General features: G+C 41.1%; 1 protein-coding gene across 1 annotated transcript in view; it reads left to right on the top strand.

The window, feature by feature from the left end:
• bahd1 (bromo adjacent homology domain containing 1) overlaps positions 1-13,005 on the top strand; it is a 38,519-nt gene that overhangs the window by 436 nt on the left and 25,078 nt on the right. The window lies entirely within an intron of this gene.

Below are 13,005 nucleotides of genomic sequence, written 5' to 3' on the forward strand. Positions count from 1 at the left end.
CAACTTTTTTTTTTTTAAACACACACTTGTGTTTTCTTGCTTCTTTCTCTTCCACCAAGAGTTTTCATAGAGATGTTTAATATGTGCAGCATCGAGTCGGCTTAGTTTTACGGCTTTTGCAGTTGAGCTAACTCAAGCTGCTTTCCAGTGGTGACCAAAGTGTAGCCCTGGGGCAGTTTGTGGTCTGGGCTTCGTATTTTTTTGGCCCTCTGCAGATTTCCTAGTGAGGATTAGAAGCATAGATTTGTAGATATTAAAATTAAATGAAAACCAGCAAAAAGGCAAAGAGTTCCTGTCAACGTGTGTGCATGTGTCCTGTTTTTTTCCCCCTTCTTGTATGCATTTTTATACTTTTGACTAGTACTAGATACTTATATACAAAGACTTAAATCATAAGGATCATGAGATGACAAAGAAAGCTCAAGTTCAACATTTTCAAACAGAAGGATCACAACATAGAACATGAAGGATGATGACCGACATCTGATTGTCAGTGCTGAGACATACCATTATTCTGGGTCGGAATTACTTAATATATATATAGGTCTTTTGATGCTTTTACCTGATAGGAAAAATGTAACATTCCCAAAAAAAAAGGCAATGTAAAGAGAAAGATGGACCGGTTAAATAACACAAATTTTTTTTAATAAATAACGTTTACATCAAAGTGAAAAATATCCTTTGATTTGTTTGTTTGTTTGAGGACCTCAAAAAAAGCACAAAGAGTTTCCAAAAACTACAATACATACGTTATGTCATATTATGTGTAAATGGCCTCGGGCCACCCAAATACTATGGCATTATGGTAAACCAACAACCACAACAGTCAACATATTCTTACTCTTTTGACAGTTTTACAGTAAAGCTACTTTTAAGTGTCTATGACTTTTTATTGCTAGTCATTGCTTGACATCAACTTTGTGTTTGCAAAATATTCCCATAGAAAAAGTAGTGCAAATTGAATTCATCTGTTCCAGTGTCAAGCTGTCACCGTCATCAAACCTGTAGTAACTGTACAGGCAGTGTTTTAAGTAGCACTCTAAACTCTCATACAAGTGTAAAATGAGGTTAATCATTATAGATGACAGTAAAAACAATAAAACACTGCATAAACGAGGCTCTGCAACTTTTTACAGGATGAGATCTGGTTTGATAAAATGAAAGTGGTTGAGAGCCATGTGGTTTACTTACATGACTGGTGTTTACTTATAAAAAAACACTGAATGTGACATGTTTTTGGTGATAATTAGTCATTCAAATATGAGATCTCTAAATGTTTATGATACTGTAAACCTACTGTGGTGAGATACTGCTTGCAATCTACGTGATGGACATCCTGGATATTACTTTTGAGGCATTTTTACCTGAAAATTTTGGTTAAATTTGCCAACTTTCTGAAGTATCCCTCCATATGTCAGTGTTATTGTAATATATTATATATTTTTGGAAGTTTTTGTCCCTGGGAATATTTTTTGAGCATTCACTGCTGCTAACGACTGCCACACTAAAAAAATATATATTATTCGTCATTAGATGTAAGTAATTGTTGCTTAACATAGTGGTAATGCTGGAGGTTGCACAGTGTACATGTTGCAGTTGAATAGTTGTGGTTGTTTTGGATTTTTTTTCCAGTTATAGTTTATATTTATATTTTGTTTCAACAATGTGACGTTCACGGGCCCATAATAAAATGTGTTTCACAAATGAGCCATTGGCTGTACTTTGGACATCCCTGGTTTACATATTTCACAGGGTTAACAAATGAGTGTGTCCATGCTGTGTTTTTGTGGCACGATTAAGCAGAGGCTGGCGACAGGCTTCCAAAGCGGTGCACACACGCCAGGCTTGTGGAGGTGCGGACATTACAGGTTGTGATTTTGCAGAAAAACTATGAAAGAAAAGTAAATTTCTGTTATAGAAGGCATATTAGAGCATTGACTTTGATATAAATCAGGAGGCTATGATCATCACATTGATTGATGTTGTGAGTTCCTCATAGATGAAATGTTGATGATGCAAAGTGTGGCTTTACACACACACACACACACACACACACACACACACACACACACACACACACGTGCGTAAGCTGCCTGTCCTGTTCCTGTGTATAAATGTTGTGTGTAAAGCTGTATGTGGCTGACAATAGAGCTTTGTGTCGCTCTGGTCCATTCTTGACAGGCCTGTCATGGCGTGTTGTTCCGACAGGCAGTGGCCACATGTGAGCTATAAAGCTGGAGATCAATCCTGCTCGTAATCCCATTATTTCCCAAGAAGCGTCCTGTTGTGGCCATTAAACAGGGGAGGGGACGGTTGAAGGGAGGGCTTTTAGGTGCCTCCTGTCACCCCAAACACACCATCCTCCTTGCTGTCCCGGTGGGACACACGCACACACGCACTTCCTGCTTTCACACACACACACACACACACCAAATGTGATGGAAGACAGTAGAATAATAGAGAATGTAAACCAGATGATGCATGCACACCAGAGAGCAGTTAAAACATCAGTGTGCCATTGTTGTCTCGCCTGAATGGCAAACAAACAGTTGGCATTCAGAAAGTGAAAACAACATGCCACCATGCATCAATGACCTTTTGTTTATCAAGTGCCATAAAAAACAAACTGGCACACCCCCCCCTTTTTGGTTTTATTCTGGTGCAAACGCGGTGTTCAAACTCTTGTTTTTTCAAATTGGTTTATATTAGTTTGTGCCTCCCATTTTAACAGTTTCCAGAATTTTACTTTAATATAAAAATAAAAAAATTTAAATAGTCTTTCACAAAGGCAACACTCAGGCAACATCGACATGACACATCCAGAATCCTCATTTCCTTTCATCTTTTTTCTTTTCATTTTTCCCTCTTATTTTTTGTTACTAGGCAGACTCATTGGTACCCAAAAGCCCAATAAAAATACAGGCATCTACCATTCATAGTCGACTAGGATGTTTTGAATTTCTTATTAAGGGCAGCAGGAAGAGGAAGTCATATAAGCAAACACTTATGGAAACCACAATGATGACCATCATGTATACCATAGGGCAGGGCTGTACAGTGCAGTGTTTTTCTCTCCTATATGCACCTATAAATTCGACTATGCGAGTAGAAAAAATAAAAAAGGGGGCAAAAGTCTCCTACAACTTTTCATCAGCAATTCTCGCGTTGACACTTGATGACGTCCCAGTCGTTCATACAAGCTAACTTATGCAGCTGAGAGAGTGCAGCTGCACTCGCTGACGTAGAACTAACTAGTTGTTATCAGATGGATGCTGGAGCGTTGCAGGAAATATGACTGCTCTGTGACAAGTGCTGTCCCACTGATGTGCTAAAAATACTTTTGTTTTTTTTGTTTGTATACGGACGTCCGCTCCGAATTCCTGCACAGCGCGCATTAACGGGGACCTTTTATGCTCATTTTACACCCTTTGTATTAAGTGGTGGACTCCTTTAGAGTAGCTACACATGACTTCTAGATCTTCCAGAATCTCCACCTATTTCAGCTGTATTTCATTGAGCTCAATTTAATTGAGCATTGAATGTGTGCTCGCTCACTTCCTCCTTTGTTCATACTAAGGTGACACAAGACTAGAAGTGAGCTTCATATAGCTGCCTTTGCCTATGCCTGCCGGTACCTAGCAGCTCGTAACCCAAATTTTAGCTTGCAGTTCAAAGCAAAAAATCATCTGAGAGTTGGCTCATATCTAAAAAAAAAAACAAAAACCTTAGTTGGGACACTATATGCAAAGGTACCACTGTATAAATGAGAATAAAAACAATAAATAAAATATAAAATAATTTGATACTAGTGGCATTAAAGGAAAATTTACCTCATTATTTTTAAAAACAAAACACAATAATTTGCTAAGTAAGTACAACTCTGGACTTGTTTGTTTTTCGGCTTTTTCCTGATTATGGAGTTGCCACAGTGGACCTTGATCCGCATACTGATTTTCAGCTTGAGCCCTTTATATTCCAGATACCCTGCCTGACGAATACCGATGATGCTTATTAGTGGAGAGTCGAACCTGGGGCGTCCACTCCAAAGTCCAGAACACTAACGAATACACCATGGCGACCTCTAGTACAACTCTGGGCTTCCGTTGCGTCCGCCGAAAGTATTCCACAAGATTGAAACTCAATTGTAGGCTCAAACTAGCTCCGTCTTTGACGACCGTACGGCACAACAGAAAGAATCCATTTGGGATCTGACTATTTCTTTAGACAGCGGAGCACTTTCTGGTTAAGCTGTGGGTTCTGCGTCTACCGGAGTCAATGTGAGTGGCACTTTGGCAATCTGGGCTAGATCAGGACAGGAGCTGCACTGTAGTCAGTGTGAGCTTGGCGTTATTGGCTGCATGCAACTCTGTTCTCACACTGAGCTTATACAAAAACAATGCATCTTGTAATAAAAAAAATAGCCACAGTGTCGTCAATGAAGCATGTGAGATTTCACAAAAAAGCACAAAGAAACAATATCATCTCTGTAACGTCATTAGTACCCTTGCATAAGACTAAGAGTCCAGGTGGTTCCAAACTGCCTCAAATCAGTCATATCCATTTGAACAATTTGCACCACTCACAGTTCCAACATGCCCAGTGCCTTCTATAGTTTTATGATCCATGAAGTAATATTACATAAGATGACATCTTTATAACCTGTTTGCTCACTAATTAACGCCTGCCGTCCGTGATGTCAACACATCTCCCTGACCTCAACATATACTTAGGAGAATAAATACACCCTCTTCTATAACTTGAGCTGACATAACAGTCGTGAGCCTTAAAGGTTTCAGGAAGCATACAAATATGGACTCGGCCGTAATATAGTAGGATTATCCTTTGTGACTGCCAAGACTTTGTTCTCATTTTAATGCCAGCGAGTTTTAGCCTCATTTCAACCAAAGTCAGTATGGTATGCAACTGATTATTTGAAATATTTCCTGTGATAAAAGTTAAATAATCAGCCCAATGGATGAAGAATAACCATCATTTCTCTGTTATAATAGAAACAAACACAAAAGATAATACAATGGATTACAGTAAAGAAACAATAATGTGTAGAACCCTATGAAATTTTATTTTTTAGTTTTTTTCCGTTTTCTATAATTAAGTTTTTTACCTTTTTATATTTATTTTACCAGCATATAATGTGTACTTTGCTGACAGTATTCATTTATTTACGCAATACATCAATACATCAATCAATACATTGCTCAGTATTTCAGAAAGGGACGTAGCTTGGCTCACTTTTTTTTTTTTATCGGCCAATTCTGCAACTCCGTTAATGCGGAAATCATAGGTGGACTTCAGGTTCCTAATGAGTTGTTTTCCAAGACGATAATGTCAGTCGAGTTTGAGTGTAAGTAGGAAATTGTACCGAAATTATCATTAAATGAACTCCTAAGCCACTTACACTGTACACAGAACGCATGAAGAACATAAAAAATACAGTGATAAAAGCATTAATCGATTAATTCATGAAGATTAATTCAATGAAACTCCCTATTTTTATTCCTGTGGTTGTCCCACCTTCTAAACATATTGTAACAATATAAATACGGGAAAATGTTGACTGCGGTGAGTCATGACACTTGCTATGTTGGCTTGCCATCAAAGCTTACAACGACGACTGGTCGCTGACATCATTCAAAAAAAATCAGCACACTGCGCGGCTATATGTAAACGACGAGCCGTCGTTTTTAGATTATCCCATTCTAGAGGCCGTTTTGAAAAAATACTGTTCCAGGGTACTCAGAATGCTTGTTTTTGACTGGATATTGGGCTGAAATTATACAATACTTTGCCTTTTTAATCTCAAAATGTTTCCATATGGATTACCCTTAATTCAATAATCTTTATCCTTAATGATGGTCACGACAGTCGAGCAGTTAAGACCATAAGAGCGACCATTGTTGACGGGTGTTTTTTCTGTCTCAGCTTTTTATGAGGTTCATTTACACTTCAATGTCGACGGCTTTGGCAAACTGTGGCTTGGGAGACATAACGGAGTGCAAAAAGTAAACTAATAATCTATGTCAATGTAATGTGTAGCTGTGCAGGCACACACTGTATTCCTGCCCCAAGCGCTCGAGACACACAGTGCATTCTTGCCATTCTTGCTCTAACTAGTTCTCAAGCAAGTCTTGTGTTTACGACCAAAGTGGTTAATTAATTTATGGGAGCACGTTCAGAAACGGGGAACGTGAAGATTTGTAAACCAAGGACCACCTGTGTTGTCATACATTCCTCTTCCTTGTAACTAAAACTATATTATATACTATTATATACATTAAAACCACTGATTTTATATCAGTCATAACAAAAATAGCAAGATGCAATATGTCATGAAGCAAATAGCAATTTACAGTGGAACCTGGGTCAGCGTCAATCCATCCCAGAATGTCCGAAATCTACGTTAGCTGAATGAATTTTTTCCATAAAAATAATTCAGATCCAATTCATCTGTTACTTGGATCGAACATCTTTGTTGACAAAGACGCTGATGATGTGCAGCAAGGGAGAAGCAGAAGAGCGATCCACCTCTATGACATCTTCATTGAGTTATTTCTGAAGTTCAATGGTGTTTGATGGTGATGGTCATCGACTTCAGCAAAATGCTGGGACTTGCAACTTGTTTCGGCTTTGCAGACTTGTGGCATAACTGTATGAGTTGCCAAATAACTACAGAGGCAACTGGTGATGGTGCAATCAGCATGAGTCCAATCACACACAACAAGACCCGTGTTATATTCATTCATTCATTCATTCATTTTCTACCGCTTTTCCTCACAAGGGTTGCGGGGGTGCTGTCTTTGGGCGAGAGGCGGGGGGTACACCCTGGACTGGTCGCCAGCCAATCACAGGGCACATATAGACAAACAACCATTCACACTCACATTCATACCTATGGACAATTTGGAGTCGCCAATTAACCTAGCATGTTTTTGGAATGTGGGAGGAAACCAGAGTACCCGGAGAAAACCCATGCATGCACGGGGAGAACATGCAAACTCCACACAGAGATGCCCGAGGGTGGAATTGAACCCTGGTCTCCTAGCTGTGAGGTCTGCGCGCTAACCACTTGACCGCCATGCCGCCCCGTGTCATATTATAAACCCAAAAACCACTAACCAGGGAGCAGGAGTGCATGCCTACCAAGTTTCCACTGTATTCAAATATCAATGATAAACAATGTTTCCTAAAGCAGATAAGACAGTCATTTGTGACTGATGAACATTGACACACACACACACATATGAAGGCGTGCAGCATTTTTTCAGTGACCAGCTGTACATAAACCTCCACCTTTCATAATAGAAATCCACAGAAAGGAAACTGAATCCACAAAGCAAAATGCAAGGGTACTTGAATGTGTTATATAATTACTGAAGCCGGTGTTTTCAAATCTTGCCACTGTGGAGTCTGTTTTTAGGCACTGAAACGCTATTCAAAGAAACAAAATGTTTACATTTTTACCTCAAAATGTTGCATAACCAGGGCCTGATCAGACTGTGCTTCCTTGGTTTGGATTATCAAAAGGCAGCACTGTTGACACAGAGGCAAACCAAACCGAGTCTGTGGCTTAACCACCACATTTTACTGATCGGTTTCTTGATTTGAACGACTGGTGCAGCTTGAGTGAGTGGTGTACCTTGAGTGGTTCGAAAGCTGTGCTGGAGTCTCTCAAGGCCATTAGCTATTACCACTCTTGCTCTGCTCAGCCTTCCTTTGCCTGGCCTGCCCTGGCACCACGCCTAAGACACAGCTGTGAAAATTACAGGTCTGCTTCTTGGAAACCCAGAAGAAGGCAAGGCTGGCCCGGCGGGGAAGGAAATAAGAACGGGGGGCTCGCTCACATCCACAGCTCGGCGTCAGCTGTCAGCCGACCCACAGCTGCAGTGGATGTGGGGGGGCTTACGGAGCCAGGGTGTCGCTCACTTATCACACACACTGGGATTGTTTACAGGAGTGTGTGTGGGGGGGTTTGGGGGGCATTAAACCCTGTTTGGCTGGAGGAATGGAACAGAAGCTCTCTCTGTGACTGACAAACGTCACAGTGAAAAAAGCACATGGCACTAAGCGTCCTTCAGTTTGGCAGATGCTAAAAGCATGACTGAGACCATGGCAGGTGGGCGGACGGAGCGGACAGGCGGCCGATGGCCCCCCTGACTCCTCGCTTCTCACTCAGCTGGATTGGAAAACACGGCGACAGGCCTCTTCTATCAGGGACTCATTGTTCACCATGATGATGACAATCTCTCGCTGTCTCCACTTGCGGTGCTATCTCAATCCATCACTCTTGTCCTTTCCTCCAGCAGCTCCCCGCGCATTCTCCTAATTTTTCTTCCACCCTTGTTCTACGCTTGCCTTCGCTCCCGATGTCTACGTGTATCTCAGAGGGGCTGTCAAGCAAAGAAAACCAAGAGGCTGAACGTGAGAAATGGCCCCCCTGATTCACAATGAGCCTTCCCTTGCTTTTTTCCCCTCCTCCCGAATGAGATGTGTGATTCCCTCTCCGCTCTTCCCTGGCGCTCTGCTGTCGGAATGTAGTCTTCATCTATATCTCCCCTCCATTGCCGGTCAGACTGCCTCGGATGTTGTGAGGCCTCTCTGAGAAGATCGTGTCTACGTCTGCGGGTTACATGCTGAAGCTAAGGAGGAGCAGCAGCACAGCTTTATGTGTCGTTCTGTCTCTGTTTCTCAGTAAATGATCATTTCAAGTACTTACATCCTTGCCGTGAGCACCTCATCATCCCATCCAGGCTTTTAGAATCACTCTGACTTGGCCCTTCTCATTCCAACTCTATATTGCCTCAGATTTTATTACCTCTGCCAAGTATATTACATCTTCATCTGTATATACAGTATATTCTTATTGCAGGACTATTCAGTTCACAGAGAGCATTATAGACGGTGATACATGCAAAAGAAGAATCACATTACTTGTTGGTGACGATTCGGTTGAAGGAGCTTATCCAAATCAAGATTGGTTGCAGAGGTCCGCACTTTGTTCGTCAACATGACTGTTCAAGAAACGAATACACTGGAAGTACACAAGGAAGTACAGGAGGCAATGTGTCTACATACAGTATGATTTAAGTTCCTATAGTAGTGTTGTAAGTTGGAACTTGTACCTAAATTATCACGTCACTCACACTGTACACTGAACAAATTAAGACCATATAAAATACAGTAATACAAAGATTAAATAACTAAAAGTCCTATACAAAGCTACAGTATTTAGGTTGAATCAATATACGATATATGTAGACACAATATATATAAAAATAAAGACATTCTCATATATGCAGAAAAGCAGAGTAGCCTCTGAACTAACTCTGCAAGGTAACATAGTAGAAGTTAGGAGGGAAAAAGATGCTTTCAAAGTCAGATGCCCCAGCCCCCGTGTGGGGGTATGAGCAATGAGCAAAGTGAGCCCATCTACACAAACGAGCCAATGTGCTGAATTTGTTCGAAAGGCTGATTGATACTATGTGCACTTTCTACAGCTGATGTTCAATCTACTATAAAGTCCACAATGTTGTGTATTTTTAGAATCTGAATCTAAACTAGCAGAAGAATCGACATTTCTTTTGGAAGAACAGTGTCCTCTGTCCCGTCCTGAAGAGAGAGTGTCAGTGTTGGGGGGAGTCGAATTTAGCGTTTATTGATTTGCACCGCAAGGTTCCTCTTGTACTAGTCCACCCCTTCATTTCCCCTCTCTGGATGTCAACCCGGACAGAAAGCCTCATGTTCCTCCCCACCGCACGCTCTATGTTCCTTTTTTTTCTTTTGCCGATATTGAGCTTGTCTTGCTGCACTTGTTTCAATTATCTAATAAGACGTTCTTCATTCTTTCATGGATTCATGCTTGTCGTATGTTATTACGATAACTTACAGTGATTTTTCAAGTATCTGAGCATACACAGATAAACAACCAGAGCATTCATTGGACCTCGGTACATTTGCATCAGACGTACACACTGTAGTATCCACACTGTAGTGTCACACCTGTCTAAAACCTGAGAACTGAGAACGCCCATTCTGTCATGTGTTTTTATATAACTGGTTTCAAACAGACAGACAGACAGACAGACAGTGGTTTGCATGTTGGCCACACTGTCTGGAGATTGAGAATTTCTGGGTTTGAATCTCTGTTTGGGTATCTCTATGTGGAGATTGCATGTTCTCGCGGTGTGTGGGTTTTCTCCAGGTACTCCAGTTCCCTTCCACATTCCAAAAGTATCCATGTTAGGTTAATTGGTGACTCTACAGTAAATGGTCCATAGGTATGAATGTGAGTGTGGAGATTGATTGACAATTGTCTACAGTCCCTTTGCCTATCAGGACACAGAACACAATACATATTCATACGCTGCAAAAAAAAATTTATGTTTTGTATGTATGTAAAATGTAATGAGTATGTGAAAATTGGGGCGGCACGGCGGTCGAGTGGTGCGCAGACCTCACAGCTAGGAGACCAGGGTTCAATTCCACCCTTGGCCATCTCTGTGTGGAGTTTGTATGTTCTTCCTGTGCATGCGTGGGTTTTCTCCGGGTACTCCGGTTTCCTCCCACATTCCAAAAACATGCTAGGTTAATTGGTGACTCCAAATTGTCCATCGGTATGAATGTGAGTGTGAATGGTTGTTTGTCTATATGTGCCCTGTGATTGGCTGGCGACCAGTCCAGGGTGTCCCCCGCCTCTCGCCCGAAGACAGCTGGGATAGGCTCCAGCACCCCCGCGACCCTCTTGAGGAAAAAGCGGTAGAAAATGAATGAATGAATGAATGAATGGGAAAATTGCTCATTTCTGTCTATTGGCCTCCAGACAGGTAGAGAAATGAAGGCACAAATAAAGACGTTCAAAGCCAGCAAACATTGAAAAGAGGCAGGCTACAGGTGGTGACAGACTTTTTGTTTCATCCACTTTTCGAAATTTGTTTTCAAGGTTGAATCCAAGAAGGTTTTTCCAATATTGAGTTACTGTCACATACAGCACTGTTTGTCTAAAAGTAGTGCACAATCCCCACGAGCTGTGGACCTGGTTGGAATTATACAAAGTTTACCAAAAACATAGCATTACCCTGCAGCAAAGTCAACATTTCAGGATATTGACAAAAAATGTTACACTTGGAAATACATGTAACTCCAAGGCACAGAAGGAGATATCTGCCATAGCAAGCTGGCAGTGTAATATCTCGTATATTATTTATATCTTATTACTATACCAAGTGTTCATTCCTCCAGGGTGAGGACATGAAGGGATTGATGCCACAGAATTCTTGTCTCTGTGCACTTGTGAAACAACTCGCCGATGGACTGTGAGGATGTATTTGCACGATTTAATTGCTGACTCCAACTAAATGCATCACATTTGATTAGCTTCCATTCATCTCGCGTGTGAGTAAGCACGCACAAACAAAACGGATCACATTGCTACGAGCGCTTACAGTTTGAGAAGTGGCAATTAGGCAGGTTACTAAAATGTTAAAGAGAGATAAATGCCGGCGAGTGACTCAACTCCTTTCAATATGCTGAGTAATGACTGAATCATAGCGCTGAAATTGTGCGTGTGTTTAATGTCACGGTGCACACATCACTTCCTCTCCCACTGTTTGGTGATACTGACATTAAACAGCCATGCTCGTGTTCATTAGGGATGCCAGTCCATTTTCAGTTATGATGATGATGATGACCAGCTGTTCTCTGCTAAGCTCTGACTGGTTCAATAGATCTCATTGACAGGTGGTTGGAGTGCCACTCATTCATTATAAAGAAGGTTTTATTAGTATGAATGAATTTTTCCAATAAGAAATATACAAAACGAGAAAAAGCACTTGAGAGTGCAGACCTCTGCTTTCCAAAAAATTCTTTTATTTTCTACCGCTTATCCTCATGAGGGTCGCCAGCCAATCACAGGGCACAAATAGACAAACAACCATTCACACTCACATTCATACCTATGGACAATTTGGAGTCGCCACTTAACCTAGCATGTTTTTGGAATGTGGGAGGAAGCCGGAATTCCCAGAGAAAACCCACGCATGCACAGGGAGAACATGCAAACTCTGCACAGAGATGGCCGAGGGTGGAATTAAACTCAGGTCTCCTGGCTGTGAGGCCTGCGCGCTAACCACTCTCTCCACCGTGCAGCCCTTCAAAAATATTGATCTCCAAAATTGAATCAGTTCCTCCATATCCCATTTCCGACAATTCTTGAAAATTTCATCCAAATCCATTCAGAGCTTTTCGAGTTATTTTGAACACAAAACAGGTGGAAGTAAATATAAGCAACATGAGTCATTGTAAAAAATACAAGAGTAACAAGTTAAACAAACAAACCACAGAACGTTATGAATTACACAGCTACACTCACTTAATTACTTAATTACTTTTAATTCTCTGTTTCGTGGTTGACTATGGCCTATTATTAGTCAACAAATCAAGGCTGTACAGTGTGAACACTTCACTCACATGCACCTAAAAATAGATTGCATGAGTGTGAAAAATAAAAAGGGAGCACCCGTGCGAGTATGGATTTCATGTCTTTCATTCACATTTTGCTCTAAAAAAATAACCTGCAGAAACAGCTGTCTCTGTCACGTAACTAGTTGCATGATGCGACAAAACAAACCAGCGTCAAAGGATAGACAGGTGATGATTTCTGAGGTGGAGATAAGGTGGCTTCAAAATGAACATTGCCTACTTACACTCATAGCAGAATGACATTCCATGGCTTTCGTTTATAAATTCATAGTATTTATAAATACGAGGTCTTATTGTTATTGTTATCAAAGTCTCCCTAAATAAATGGCCGCCCCCCAACACAAGAGCAGATCCACTCATTGCTCATATCTGTGGCTGTGCTGGATGCTTTTTCATAGCCCAGATCACCCCTCCCATCCCTCCCCTCAGTAACCATCCAATCACTGTTTGTATACAAATGAGCCAACACGTAGCACAGACTATGTGGAAACAAAGTGACCCATTGAACAACTA

This window comes from Doryrhamphus excisus, chromosome 13 (genome assembly GCF_030265055.1).
Source record: "Doryrhamphus excisus isolate RoL2022-K1 chromosome 13, RoL_Dexc_1.0, whole genome shotgun sequence".
Taxonomy (NCBI): domain Eukaryota; kingdom Metazoa; phylum Chordata; class Actinopteri; order Syngnathiformes; family Syngnathidae; genus Doryrhamphus; species Doryrhamphus excisus.